Here is a 14,958-nt window from a genome sequence, read left to right on the forward strand (position 1 = left end):
TTTAAAAAGACGGACACAACACCTTTATTTTATTTAGTTTTAAGTGGTGCCTGGGATTCATCCCAGGGTCTCACACATGCTAGGCAAGCACTCTACCACTAAGCTAGAATTCCAGCCCCTAGACTTTCATATTTTTGACTAGTAATGGAGTATTTTTATTTTTTTTATTATTTTAAAAAGAGAGATAGAATTTTTAATATTTATTTTTTAGTTTTTGGTGGACACAACATCTTTATATGTGGTGCTGAAGATCAAACCCGGGCCGCACTCATGCCAGGCGACCGCGCTACCGCTTGAACCACATTCCCAGCCCTAGTATGGAGTATTTTTAACTTGAACATAACTACCATTTAAATATTAGCCATAGTCTTTATTTATTTATTTATTTGGTACTGGGGATTGAACTCAGGGGCACTCGGCCACTTAATCATATTCCCAGCCCTATTTTGTATTCTATTTAGAGGCAGAGTCTCAACTGTTGCTTAGCGCCTCACTGTTGCTGGGGCTGTCTTTGAACTTGTGATCCTCCTGTCTCAGCCTCCTGAGCTGCTGGGATGTCATAGTCTTTATTGAGAAGGCAGTGTGACTGAAATGGCATTAAACATTGTATTCTTAAACAACTAACCCTCACGTGTTAGAACTTGCAGGTGGGCATTTCAACTGAAGTCTTTTATATCACTAAAACAAAACTAAACTTCTATTTTTTGTTACCCCCCACCCCCATCCCTGGTACCACTGGGGATTGAATGCCAGTGTGCTCTACCACTGAGCTTCATCCCCAGTTTCTTGACAGTTCATTAAATTGCCCTGTTGTTATCCTGGAACTTAATCCTCCTGCCTCAGCCTCCTGAGTTGCTCTGTCGTGCCTGGCTTTTTTTATTTTTAAACAAAAAAACTATAGTGATAAATTCCTGCAGTATAGGTTCGAAAGGTGAAAAAGCCTTTCTTCCTTCTTCCTGTTATGGTAGTCTTTAAAGTACATAAAACTGTGAACACAATTTTTCATGTTTTGTTTTTGTTTACTCATTGAATCTTAGCTATTTTCAATGTTGAATGCCTAGATATTTTATTTATTACCGCTGATTAGTTTTATTATTTACAGATGTACCAACATTTGCTTAACTTACTCCTCACTGATACATATTAGGGCTTTGTTGTCATTTATTTTTGTTTTGTTTACTGAGGACTGAACGTAGGGGCTGTCTACTGCTGAGCTATGTCCCCAGTGCTTTCTGTTTATTTTGCTCAAGCTGGCTTTGAACTAGTTATTCCTCTATCTCACCCTCCCAATTAGCTGGGATCACAGCTGTGTGTACCACCAAGCCCATCTTAGTGTATTTGGGTGTGTTTTTTTTTAAATAATTTTTAATTTATATGTTTATTTTTAGTTGTTGATGGACCTTTATTTTACTCATTTATATGTGGTACTGCAAATTGAACCCAGTACCTCACACATGCTAGTTAAGTATGCTACCACTGAGTTACAATCCCGGCCCACATATTTGGTTTTAAGTTGAAACAATTCTACAGTGAATTTCCTGTGTCTACATCTTGTTATTGTGAATACTAATGCATATTTGTAAATTGCTGTCAGGGAATTTCTGGGTCAGAGGGCATATGCCTTAATAAGCTTCCTAAATATCTTACCATTAAGAGTGCACAGTTTGTCACAAATTTCTAATATCGATGGTATGTGTATTTTTAGTCTTTGCTAAGTAAGATAGGTAGAAACAATATAAGCTTTGATTATTTCTTATTTGGAATTAATTTGGACACTAATCTTGGGATGATTGGTCATTTTCCATTTCTTTTTAAAAATTTGGTTCGGGGGATTAAACCTAGGGCCTTGTCCATGCTAAGCATGCTCTCTCACTACTGAGCTACACCCTAGTTTCCCCCCCAATTTTTTCTTATTGATCAGAGATTCTTTATAAATCTGGCACTTGCAAATGCTGTATGTTATTCATTGTTATTTTAATATCCTAATATTTCTTCCTAACATAATACTGCAGTTAATTTCACACATGAAATTTGTTCACTCTGGTTGAATTATTCTCTTAGAATAAATTTCTGTGTATGAAATTCGGTTAAAGGATATGAACTTTCTTGAATTATATCTTTTCAATATTTTATTTTTCTATTTCAAAGCCACTTTTTCTTTTTTCCCTGATCTCCTTGATCTACTTTATTGATTTCCCTGTTCCTATAATTATGATTATGATTGTTTTGGTTGAATACATTTACATTGTTGTGCAACTATCACTGCTATCCATCTCTGGACTTTTTCATTATTATTTCAAATGAAATTCATTAAAAAGCATTTTTAAAATATTTTAGCTCTTACCTTATTGTAGATTTTTGTTTGTATTTAGCTCCACATAGGTAAATTTATATGTTTTTCTTCTTGCTTGATTCTTTCCTCATGATCTCAGTTCTCCCAGTATAGAAGGATTCTCTAGAGATCAGGTATCTATATGAATAGACATATTAAGGATAGTGAAAATTGGTTTTGGATGTCAGTTTCTCCTTCCCCCTATTGAAGAACTTATCTTCAACTTTTTAATAAAAGCTAATGTGACTAGAAGTTTAAATATATAAAAATATATATTATGGTGTTGATATAGCTGTTTTGTAGTAAGATACTTCTGTAGTAAATAAGAAGTTAGAGTCTCTTTACCTAAACCTGTTTTTTCAACACAGGCTGGCGCTTAGTGATATTGCTGGGCTCAGCAGGGAAGGGGGGGAGTATATGTGATATATCATTCATTCGTGTATATATTCTGCTACTAAATGTCAAATAATTATAAATTCTTCTAATAAGAGCTTTTGCTCTCTCCTAGGATTGGCAGCCACCTTTTGCATGTGATGTTGATAAAATTCATTTTACTCCACGGATCCAGAGGCTGAATGAATTGGAGGTAATGTCTTTACTATTGTTCCTGTTTCCTGTATTCCTGAGGGGTCCACTTTGAAGAGGCTTTGTCACCAATCTGGTAGGGAAAGAAATTATGTCCAATAGTTGATGATCATGGTAAAACAATTTGCAGTAAGGCCATTGAAACAGACAAATTTTACTAAAAGCAATGATACTTGTCAGACACTTTTTGGTCTGTTAGTAAATCCTATATTAAGGTGATAATCATTAGAATTTAGGTTTTGAAAAGAATTACACAGTAGAACAGATTCTATAGTCCTAATTTCTTCAAAATGCATAACTTTGTCACTTAGATTTAATAACACTTTAGTTTCCTAAGGAAGAGTGAGGAACACAGAACATTCTCTAGAGAACAGATGTTTTTTCAGTTTCTAGCCACCAAGAGCAGGGTAGATAAGACTTGTGTTTTTTGTTAGTTTTAAAATCTGATTTTAATTTTGAACTAAACATCCTTAACTGAAACAGAGCACATATCCAACAGAATTTTATAGACATTGATAATAGGATTAAAATGTGTATACTGTAAATAATTTCAGTGTATTTTCAAATTCAAATTAAACCTGAAAACAGAAGATAATTACTAACTTGAAATCTTGGTATGATTGAGAATATCTGAATATTGATCCAAATTTTGGTCTGGCTTCAAGTTAAATCTCCCCAAACTGTCCAGCTTATATTTGGCAAAGAGAGTAAAAATAAAAATGACTGTATAATAATAATATGTTTAAAAAGTTTCCTTTTTTATCTTTAAATTATAGGCACTTTTAAAAATTGATATGGGGGCTGGGGTTGTGGCTCAATGGTAGAGCATTTGCCTGGCATGTGAGAGGTACTGGGTTTGATTGTCAGCACCGCGTATAAATAAATGAATAAAAATAAAGATCTTCTAACAACCAAAAATATATATATTTTTTAAAAACTGATATAGACCGCATCTGGTGTTGCATGTTTATAATTCCAGATACTTGGGTGGCTGAGCTAGGAGGATCAGAGCTGGGGATGTATGTAGCTCAGCAGTACAGTGTTTATCTAGCATGCACAAGGCCCAGAATCCAATCCCCAGGACCATTGAAAAAAATTTGCTATAGAAGCACTATTATAAATCTGGTTTTAGATTTGTGTTTGAGCAAGTAAGAAAATTTCTACTTGCAACAAGCCTTTGAAATCTTGTTGTAAAAAGACCAAGGTGGGCATATAAAAACTTGTCACGTAACTTAAGCTGTAAAATGAAATTGTGTTTACTCTGGTACCTCTTAAATGAAGCACCTTTTAGGGTAAGAACTTATGTTATAAGACTGTTTATTGAGTGTAGAACTCCTTGCCTGACACATGCATGATAAGGGCTAAATTAAGGTTTTGTTGAGTTAGTATATAAGTTTTTAGCCAACTTCATTTATTTACTTTCAGCTATTTCTCTATTAAAGTATGATTGTTTAATCAGCTTTATCTTGTATCCTTTGATTATTTCTCTTGAATTCAGAAATAGTTTTGCATTTAAATATTCTAAGAATGAAAATGTGGCACAGGCAGGTAATAGACATGAGCTTTAAAATAAAACTAGGTAAGTTTATTTTATAAGCAGGCATATGTGCCTGTGGTCTGAGCTATTCAGGAAGCTAAGGTGGGAGGATCCCTTGATCCCAGGGATTCAAGCTCATCTTGGGCAACATAGTGAGACATGTCCAAAAATAAGTAAACAAAGACATAAACAAAATATCTGAGATTAATGCTCAGTTTTTTGTCATTTAGGCTCAAACTCGTGTAAAATTGAATTTCCTGGACCAGATTGCAAAGTACTGGGAGTTACAGGGAAGTACTCTAAAAATTCCACATGTGGAGAGGAAGATCTTGGACTTGTTTCAGCTAAATAAGGTAAAGGGCTAATGACCATCTTACTCATTTATATAATTGTGAACAGTGCATTTGGTTTTCTTTGCCTTGTGAAGAAACTTGTTTAAAATATATAAAGTGAAGCTGGGTGAAATGGCACACTCCTGTAATCCCAGCAACTGGGGAGGCTGAGGCAGGAGGATTGTTAGTTCAAAGCCAACCTTAGCAACTTAGCAAGGCCCTAAGCAACTCAGCAAGGCCCTGTCTCTAAATAATTGAATATAATAAAAAGGGATGTGCCTCAGTGGTAAAACACCCCTGAGTTCAATCCCTGGTACCAAAATCAAAGTAAAGTGAGATTTTTAGTTCCGTTGAGTGATAAGAATCAGGTTCCATCTGTCTGGTCTGGAAGTCTTGTGTATTTTGCTGCCACCCGTTTTTGTCATTTTTAAACTCACCAATAATTCTGTAAACTATTTCTTTCCATTTTAGTATAGACAGACAAACTGAAGCTCATGGGGATTTAAACAAACAAACAACAAAAAAAAATGACCCAGTTAAAATGGCTGAGCTCATAGTTAAATTCCAGGTCCCACTTTCTTAAAAAAAAAATATTTTATTTACATTTTATTTTTCGGCAGACACAACATCTTTGTATGTGGTGCTGAGGATCAAACCCGGGACGCACCCATGCCAGGCGAGCACACTACCACTTGAGCCACAACCCCAGCCCCCCAGGTCCCACTTTAATCTAAAGCCTGCATTCTTTCCACCAAACATTATTTCAGGCTTTCTGTCCCTTAGTTTGTGGAGATTTTAAGGGTCACGGAGTAGGACCAAGTACCTAGGGCCTTTGCTTTAGTAGAGATTTGATTATGATTCTTTTAAGATGACTGCTTTGGGGAAGCAAGAAGTCATTTTGGGAGGGACAAAATGTTTATGAACATATTGTTAAAAAAATGTTTTAATTGTCTAGCTTGATATTAACAGCACATGCATTTTTTCTTTTACTTGGGAAAAGTATTTTTAAAATATAACATTAGCCAAGAACATTTTGTTCTTGGAGTCTACCTAGGCATGATTTCCACATAAGTGTTTCTAACTTTTGCTATTTTAACAGTTAGTTGCAGAAGAAGGTGGATTTGCAGTTGTTTGCAAGGATAGAAAATGGACCAAAATTGCCACCAAGATGGGTTTTGCTCCTGGCAAAGCTGTGGGTTCACATATCAGAGGGCATTATGAACGAATTCTCAACCCTTACAATTTATTCCTGTCTGGAGACAGTCTGAGGGGGAGTTTTGGGGCTCGCCACATACCTGTTTCATTTACTGCTTGTTGGTATATTATCTTTTAGGGGGAATAAAAAAGCCTTAGTTGTATTTGAATGACACTGTTCAGAAGACCTTGGTTTTTGGCTGTTTTCTCCAGTGTTGTTATTCTGTTTTGAGAGCAACCATACTTAGACATTTGTTTTTAGAATGAGTAAGATTATAGAGGACATGTTATTTTACTGTCAAAACCTGAAATCTGTATTTACTCCACAACAGGTGTTTATTTACAGCAAGAAGTTAATTATTGTATACTGTTAGGTTTATACTTTTGCATTTGCTTGCTATTTAAAGCATCCCTGGTTCCCATATTATGAAAGTATAACTTGGAAAATAATTTATTTGTTCTTTTTTGCCAGCAGAGATTCCCAAGGAAAGGGTCATGTAGAATGCTTATATTTGTAAAGGAGAAGGAACTTAAAAATACTGCATAGCTTCAGGGTGTGTGGTGGGATTTAAAACTGTAATCCAGTTAATGGGAGGCTGAAGGAGAAAGAATACAAAATTTAGGACCACCTGGGCAATTTAATGATGCCCTATCTCAAAATCAAATTTAAAAAAAGGCTGAGAATGTAGCTCAGTGGTAGAAGATTCGCCTAGCATATGCCATTCCTGGTTCAATCCTCTGTAATACAATTCAAAACAAAACCAAAAAACCCAAAAGCTTTGAAGCTAATGGGTTCCTTTTTCAGTAGTTCTTACCTAGCCATGTTTGTTTCCATACAGAAATGGTATTTGTGAATTTACTCAGATAAACACTTTTGTTCTCATTAATTAAGGTAAAACAATATTGTAGAAACTTCCCACCTATTTCAAGATTCTGGCAAAAAAAAAGAGAGTCACAATTTATTTAAATCCTTTGAGTTATTCTAAGACTAGAGCAGTGAGCCCTATAATTTTAAAAGTTGTTTCTATGTTATAGAAAGGTAGATAATAACATGGTTTCTGAGGGCAAACCAGTAATCAAAACCCTGTTCTAATATTATAATCTAATACCATTTGTAATGCTTAAATCCTATAGATTTTCTTCCCTTTCTCCTTTCTTGATTTCAAGTAAATTTTCATTTTAGCCTAGAAGAAAGTGACCAATCTGATATTCAGAAAGCTATGTGTCTATTTTTGTTACTTGGAACTGAACCCAAGGGTGCTTTTATTACTAAGCTACATCCTTACCCTACCACCTGCCCCCACCTTTTTTTCCTTTACTTTTTTTTCCCCCCAATTTTGAGGCAGGGTCTTTTTGTTAAGTTGCTGAGGCTGACTTCAAACTTGATCCTCCTGCCTCAGCCTTCTGTGTAGCTGAAATTACAGGCATGTGCCACCATGCCCAGCTGTTTTAATGTATATTACATGAGTGGTTAGTGAGTCCATGGATGAAATTAAAAACAATATTGAATTTGGAACTTGTATGGTTCTGTTTTATAATCAGACCTAGATAGAGTTGTCCATATAGATTTTTCTCTTTTTGAATCTGAAGTGTGGAAGTTGCAGTGACTCAGGGGAGAGAAAGTTCCTGCTTTAAAGTTCCAACATTTCAGAAATATGCCATCTGTATACTTAGGCAGTGGAGTTTTGTTGTTTAAAAAGCATTTAAAAACACAGGGAAGTATCATGAAAATAAATTGCCCCTAATCCTCCTGCTTGTTACTTCTCTTGGCTGTTTTTTATGCATGTATATACAAATTGGCAATGGGTTCTTCCTATACAATATTGTTATCCTGTCTTTTCGACATGAGCATCTGCTATGTCATTGAATGTTTTTAAAAACACAGTTTTGAATGATGGTGGCTTTCCAATTTATATCCAGGTCTTGATTTAATTTCTCCTACTATTGAAAGTTTATATTGGTTTATATTGGTCCCCCTTTTTTTGAGGGGGGGGGCGTGGACAGGGAATGGGGGTTCTGGGATTTAACCTAGGGTCTCACACATGATGAGCAGGAGCCATTCCACTGAGCTACACCTCTAGCCCCTATGCTCATTTCTCATTGTCAAAATTTGTTTTTATGGTAAAGGAGAATTAGAAAATATAGAGTTTTAAAAAAGAAGTGCACATAATGAAGGATTTATTGCAAATTTATTGCCTAAATTTGGAGAAACTTGAGTAAAGTTGAGCAATGATATATGGGCATTATAGAACACAGGTCTCCATCTTGCATCATCATGTTTTTTAAATGTCTTAAGGGATTACTCTGTGGGATGATGTGCTTATGGTGTGATGCTATTAATCATTTGTAAATTTCTGTTTCTCAAGTAACGGTTAAAATTAGTGTTTGTGGTAGCATTAGATATAAAACCAAGGCTTCAGGTGTGTGTTTTGATTTATGGTTCAGAACAAAATAATGAAGCTCTTCATGCATATTTCTTTTTTTTATATATAGAGAGAGGATTTTAATATTTATTTTTTAGTTTTTGGCGGACACAACATCTTTGTTTGTATGTGGTGCTGAGGATCGAACCCGGGCCGCAAGCATGCCAGGCGAGCGTGCTACCGCTGGAGCCACATCCCCAGCCCTCTTCATGTATATTCTAAAAAGCTGCTAAGCTCGTAGGTCTCAATATATAGAGTCCCTATAGAACTGAACTGATCATAGATAATGGAAATCATTGAAACTAGTGGGAAATAAAAATGGTCTAAATATTTAGTATCTGAATTTCTGACCATCCTTACAGTAATTAGTATTTCCCAACTTTGGTGTCTCAAATAGAGAGTTCATAGAACACATAAATGGGTTAATTTATGTGATGGGCAAGTTTATTCTTCTCTGTTTGCTTTCTTTAAATGTGCTCCAGATGCTCAATAGAAGACTTGTTATAGAATGGTGGATATTATTTCATAACAATTTTTTTTAAAAAACTCAGGTTCTCTCACTTATTACTGGTATTTTATTCATAAGTTTTTCAGACTGTTTAATTATAATATTAATGATATAATAATTGACTTCTAAATAAAATCACTTAGAAAGAACAAAATATTTAGTATTGCTATGTTGTTGGGTCTTTGGTATATTCCTCACTTGATATTAAGTAATCACTTGATGTTCTGTTTTATATATTATATTTCTTAAACATTAGAAAATAGACTGATAATTTGTTTCTCTATGGTTTCTTTTGTTTATTCTCCCCACAGCGTCTCTATTTTCTCTGCAAATGTAAAGGAAAAGGAGCTAAACATGTAAATAAGACTATATGGTAATAGTGGTATCCATAATGCCAATAATTCTGGAATTTTGTTATTTTGGTACCTATCATACCAAATACAAATGATATAAAACCTCTAGATGGTTACATTTTGGAACATTTTGCAGGGGGTGTTGCACAGCTGGTATAGGGGATTGAAACCAGGGGAACTTTACCACTGAGCTACAATCTCAGCCCTTTTTATTTTCTATTTTGAGATGGGTCTCACTAAGGTACTGAGGCTGTCCTGAAACTTTTGATCCTTCTGAGTTGCTGGGATTATAAATGTGCATACTTTGCCTAGCTGGAACTCACTTTAAAAAAATGCTTGCCATGATCCTTCGGTTCATAAGCGTGACGATTGGGTGTTCATGCTCCTGTGTGAGATGTGCCTCCCTCTCAACCTTGTTACGACATGGCATATTACCTTTCTGGCGGGAAAAAAAATGCTTTGCATGCAAGGTAGGATGGTGCACACCTATAATCCCAGCAACTCTGGGCCTCTGGCAGGAGGATCTAAAGTTGCAGGCTACCCTCAGCAACTTAAAACAGTAAGGCCCTAAGCAACCAAGTGAGACCCTGTCTCAAAATAAAATAAAAGGACTGTGGATGTAGCTTAATGATAAATTATCCTGGGTTTAATCTCCTCTATCTCCACCTCCCGAAAGCTTAAGATGTTTGTGGGTTCTCTTATGAAATGGAAGTGCTAACTTAAAATTCATATTAGCTTCAGTGGTGATACTTTGTTGTGTTATGCTGTATTGGCATTAAATACCATGTTTTAGTCAGCTTAGAATTAAACTAAAGGAGAAAGTGAATAAGTAGAGACTTGTATGATGAGCCAGTTATTGCTTTGAGCTACTGATTAATCTTTGCTTTGTGAGTTAGACTTTGTTGGAGATATGCAAACCTTGGAATGCTTGTCACATGTCCTGTTTTCTCAATTCAGGTGGTATATTTTGGTGACAGCATTGCTTAGTTATTTCTAAAACTACAAGATGGTAAAATTGTAAAAAACCTATTGGATTCCCCTTTTTATTACTCCAAACACTTTTTGAAAAATAAGATAGTCTTAATGTAGGAAATTATTTTTGGAACATATTAGGGGTCTTTTTAACAACTTGTCTTCAATTAATTGACAGTTGCAAGCAAGGGAAATTGCAAATGGCTCTTTGGGAGTGTCTGGAACCTGCTGTGGTTTCCTGTGACTTAATGAGATCAATGAAATAAATTGAAGAAACCAAATTTAGTTGTTTAAAAAAATTTAAGCTGTTGTACTTATTACATGTGTGTATATTATTAGTTGTTAGTTTTTTAAAACAGATGCAAACTTGTCTTTGTATTTAGATTTTAAAAAATAGACCTGTATGTTATCTACATAAATAATTGTACCATGTAAAAATACATCAAAACCAGATTAAAAAAAAGAAGGGAGATTCATTAATGCAATTTATTTTATGTTTAGTGTCTACAGAAGCCCAACCTGACCACAGACACAAAGGACAAGGAGTACAAACCCCATGATATTCCCCAGAGGCAGTCTGTGCAGCCCTCAGAAACCTGTCCCCCAGCCCGAAGAGCGAAATGCATGAGAGCTGAGGTGAGAGCTTCTCCAGGTCCATTAGCAGGCATTGTGGAATTGTGGTGCTATGGCTGTCCAACAACTGTACCTATGCTTTTTATTGTTTTGAACCTTATTCATCTCACACAAGGAGGCTTTGTGTATTCCAGCATTTACGCTTGTGGGGTGGGGGTGGTGGGAACTGTTCCAGCAAAGGGATAAGAAATTGAAGAGCTTTTTCTGGGCTTATGTTGCCTGGATAGCTGCTGAGTTGTAACTAGTCAATACTTAGGAAGAATGGGTGTTCTTGTGCTTCTATTTGGATTGCCCATTGCCCTTTCTTTCTTTCTTTTTTTTTCAATTTTTAGTTGTATATGGGCACAATACATTCATTTATTTATTTTTATGTGGTGCTGAGGATCAAACCCACTGCCTTACATGTGCTAGGCAAGTGTTCTGTCACTGAGCTACAACCCCAGTCTGCCCATTGTACTTTCAAAGGTGATATACATTGGAGATTAAGGGTGGGAGATGTGAAGATGGGGAGTTGTTAGTTTTTTAAAACAGGTTAGAGAGTGAAAGCCATAATTCTTAGACTTACTGAAAAGTAGCATGGAACCAATGTCAAATACTTAGCTGAGAGAGAATTGGGAAGCTTAAAGTAGCATTAAATATATGAGGTGAAATAAAAGGAAAATCAGGAGAATAGTAAAAAGACTGATAAGAAGTTTCCCTGGAAAGAAAGAATATTTTTTCAGTTATCTTGTTCCATACAGAGGTGTAAACTTTTTGGATTCCTGTATAGTCTGTCTGATAGCATGTATGTTTTAGGATTCAGAATATATAGGGAACATTTAGAAATGAGAAGCTTCATATTGCAGTAACCACACTTCTCAATCTCTTGACTATTTAATAATCATTGACAAAGATGGAAAAAAAAGACTCAGCCATTTTGCTTTCTGAGAAAATGAATAAATAAGAGAAGTGTTTTTTTACTTTGAAAAGTTGGAAATATGAAAAACTTTAGTATCCCCATTTTTTGAATGAGGGAAACTATCTAGAATAGGAAAATAGTTATTCAAAAGCCATAAACATATTAAGTTTGTTAATTAAAGAATCAGTTTTTTTGAGCATATCCTTGATCTTTAATAAACCTAAGTACTATGTGTAACTATAATGCTCTAATAAAAAATAATTGTGTAGATAAGCTGGGCATGGTGGCACACCCTTGCAATTCTAGCTATTTAGGAGGCCTAAGGCAGGAGAATCACAGGTTTCCCTCCAATCTGGCATAGGTGAGACCCTTTCTCAAAATAAATAAGGGCTAGGGATATAGCTCAGTAGCAGAATGTTTGCTTAGCATGAGCAAGGCCCCTTGGTTCAATTCTCATTACTTCAAAAAAAAAAATAAATAATAGTCGGGTGTGGAGACACATGCCTGTAATCCTAGCAGCTAGAGAGGCTGAGGTAGGAGGATCACAAGTTCAAAGCTAGCCTCAGCAACTTAGTGAGACTCTAAGTGGGACACTGTCTGCAAATAAAATATAAATAGGGCTGGGGATGTGGTTTAGTGGTCACGTGCCCTTCAGTTCAATCCCTGGACACCCCCCTCCAAAGGGGGAAAAAACGATAAAAGAAATAATGAAATAACTGAGACACGTGTCCTGGGATATGGATGCCTACATCTTACCTCAGTGACACCTTTAGAAGAAAATCTCTTACTTATGGACATCCTTAATATATCTGAATGAACAAGGGCAAAGTGATATATAGTTTCAGAAACACTACTTGGTTAACAGATCACAAAAATAATTTTGGTTTTTTTTCCCCAAAAAATATCAGTACTGGGCTGGGGATATAGGTCTATTGGTAAGAGTGCTTGCTTTGCATGCACAAGGCCCTCGGTTCTAATCCCCAGCACCGCAAAAAGAAACAAACAATAACAACAACAACAAAACCCAATAAATATTAGTACTTTGAGAAACAATAGAAACCAAGACTGGCTTATATACCCTCAATGAGAAGGAAGTCCTTAATAGTTTATTGATGTTAAAAGTATAGTTTATAATAATGGTTTGTAAAAAGAATTGAAGAAAATTTTAGAAGCTGAATTTTCTGTGAATACTGGTAGACCTTGAAAAGAAGTCAACAAAAATAAATAAGCTTCCAGGAGGAAAATAAGAGTTGTTTCCAATTTGAGTAGTAATATTTCCCATAATTTGTTCCTGATTTTTCATTGTTATTTTTGGTGGGGAAAGGGCCTATTTTATTTTATTTTTATTTTTTAAAACATAAAATAGTGGAGAATACTCTGTTAACTTCTAAGTTTCTCCTTTATACCTTAAGTAAGAGTTGTGTCAGGACTGGTGTTGTGGCTTAGTGGTAGAGCCCTCACCTAGCATGAGTGAGGCACTGGGTTCAATCCTCAGCACCACATAAAGATAAATAAAATTATTGTGTCCATCTACAACTAAAAAACATTAAAAAAAGAGTTGTTTCAAAGATGAGGTGGTCTCCAAGGGAAGAGAGAAGTGTGTTTTGAATTCCTGATTAACAGATATAGTTTGTAAGATTATATAAACCTGTACAGTTTATATTCTTTAAAGATTTCTTTCTTTTTAAAGAAAGTATTAATATATATGATAATTTCTTTTAGGCCATGAATATTAAAGTAGAGCCAGAAGAGACAACAGAAGCCAGAACTCATAATCTGAGACGTCGAATGGGTTGTCCAACTCTAAAATGTGAAAATGGTAAGAAAGTTTATTCATAAATAAGAAAGAAAACATAGCTGAGTACGGTGTATTCCCAGCTACTTAGGATGTTGAGGCAGGAGGATCACAAGTTTGAGACCAGCCTATGCAACATAGTGAGACCTGTCTCAAAATAAAATAAAATTTCCTGGGATGTAGCTCAGTGCTTGCCTAGATTTGGGAAGCTCTGGGTTCAATACCCAATATAAAAAAAGAAGGAAGAAGGAGGTGATGGGGTGAAGAAGGAAGCAGAGAACAGCATAATACAGAAAGATCTAACTTTGGATTGCCTCCCACAGACAAAGAAATGAAAAGTAATGTCAAGGAAGAACTCACTGAGAAGAAAGATTATATTGTAGAAAGTGAGAAGGAAAAGCCCAAGAGTCGATCTAAAAAATCCACCAATGCTGTGAGTTGATTTCTTCCTTTCTCTTTTCCCCCATTTCTTCTTTTCTCCTTTCATTTCTTCCTTTTGAGTCTCTTTACCCTGAAGCTTATACTTTTGTGCCGTACTTAGGTTAGGTTAACTTACTGCCTGACAATGAAAAGATCTTTTTGAGTCAGTTTATACTATCAGTTTGTAAATGAAGAAATACACGAGAACCTTATAAAGACAGTGTAGTAATATGGGGAGGTGGTAGGGGCAGCTGTTTTTCTAGAGTACATTCTGTTGAGCACTGAATAGTAAACGAGCTGTATCATATATTGAATCAACGAACCTACCTTCAAATGAGCTGAAGGCTATCTCAAAAATCAGTTTGGTGTTTTCCGACTTTCCATCTAGCAAGGGAAAGGAACAGAAAAAAGAAATGAAATATAAAACAGAGAAAGGAAGGAAAGAAGAAGAAAGGAGCCTAGGGATTAGTGGGTAGGACATGGCAGAGATGGGGAGCTGTTTACTCTGTTAGACACTTTTGTTTAAAGTGAAACTAGAGTGTTAGGCTCTGATTGCCCTCATTTCCTGCTCCCACACCGGTAAATATACCTCACCAGTGGGTATTTTGGGGGAACTTTTAAACACTGACCCTTACTTAATTAGAATTTGAAGTGGTAGTTTAATGTAGTTAATTAACTTTAAAACTTCTCTTCTTTTAAATATGGCAAAATTGAATTTTTCCTTCATAAATTCTACTTTTGGTTAGCGGGTAATTATTACCTAGCACCTTATTCTTCTAGAAGACTTTTTTTTTTCTATTAAGGTTGGGTCATAAGCTTTTTAAAATATACTTGTTTTAATTGTATATAAACACAGTGCTGAGGATAGAACCCAGTGCCGCACAGGGGCTAGGCAAGCACTCTACCACTGAGCCACAACCTCACCCCTGAAAGACTTATTTTTAAACTACCAAAAGGTAGCAATGTAAATATAGGA

The 14,958-nt window shown here is 35.6% G+C and overlaps 1 non-coding gene and 1 pseudogene across 1 annotated transcript; both read left to right on the forward strand.

Moving 5' to 3' along the window:
* Window positions 1-14,958, forward strand: part of LOC143389802 (lysine-specific demethylase 5B-like) — a 72,350-nt pseudogene that overhangs the window by 15,411 nt on the left and 41,981 nt on the right.
* LOC143640829 (small nucleolar RNA U13) lies at window positions 9,609-9,709 on the forward strand. Its single transcript, XR_013155157.1, has one exon. It is a non-coding gene; the product is annotated as a small nucleolar RNA U13 (small nucleolar RNA).

Source organism: Callospermophilus lateralis, unplaced genomic scaffold (genome assembly GCF_048772815.1).
Source record: "Callospermophilus lateralis isolate mCalLat2 unplaced genomic scaffold, mCalLat2.hap1 Scaffold_65, whole genome shotgun sequence".
In the NCBI taxonomy this organism is placed as follows: domain Eukaryota; kingdom Metazoa; phylum Chordata; class Mammalia; order Rodentia; family Sciuridae; genus Callospermophilus; species Callospermophilus lateralis.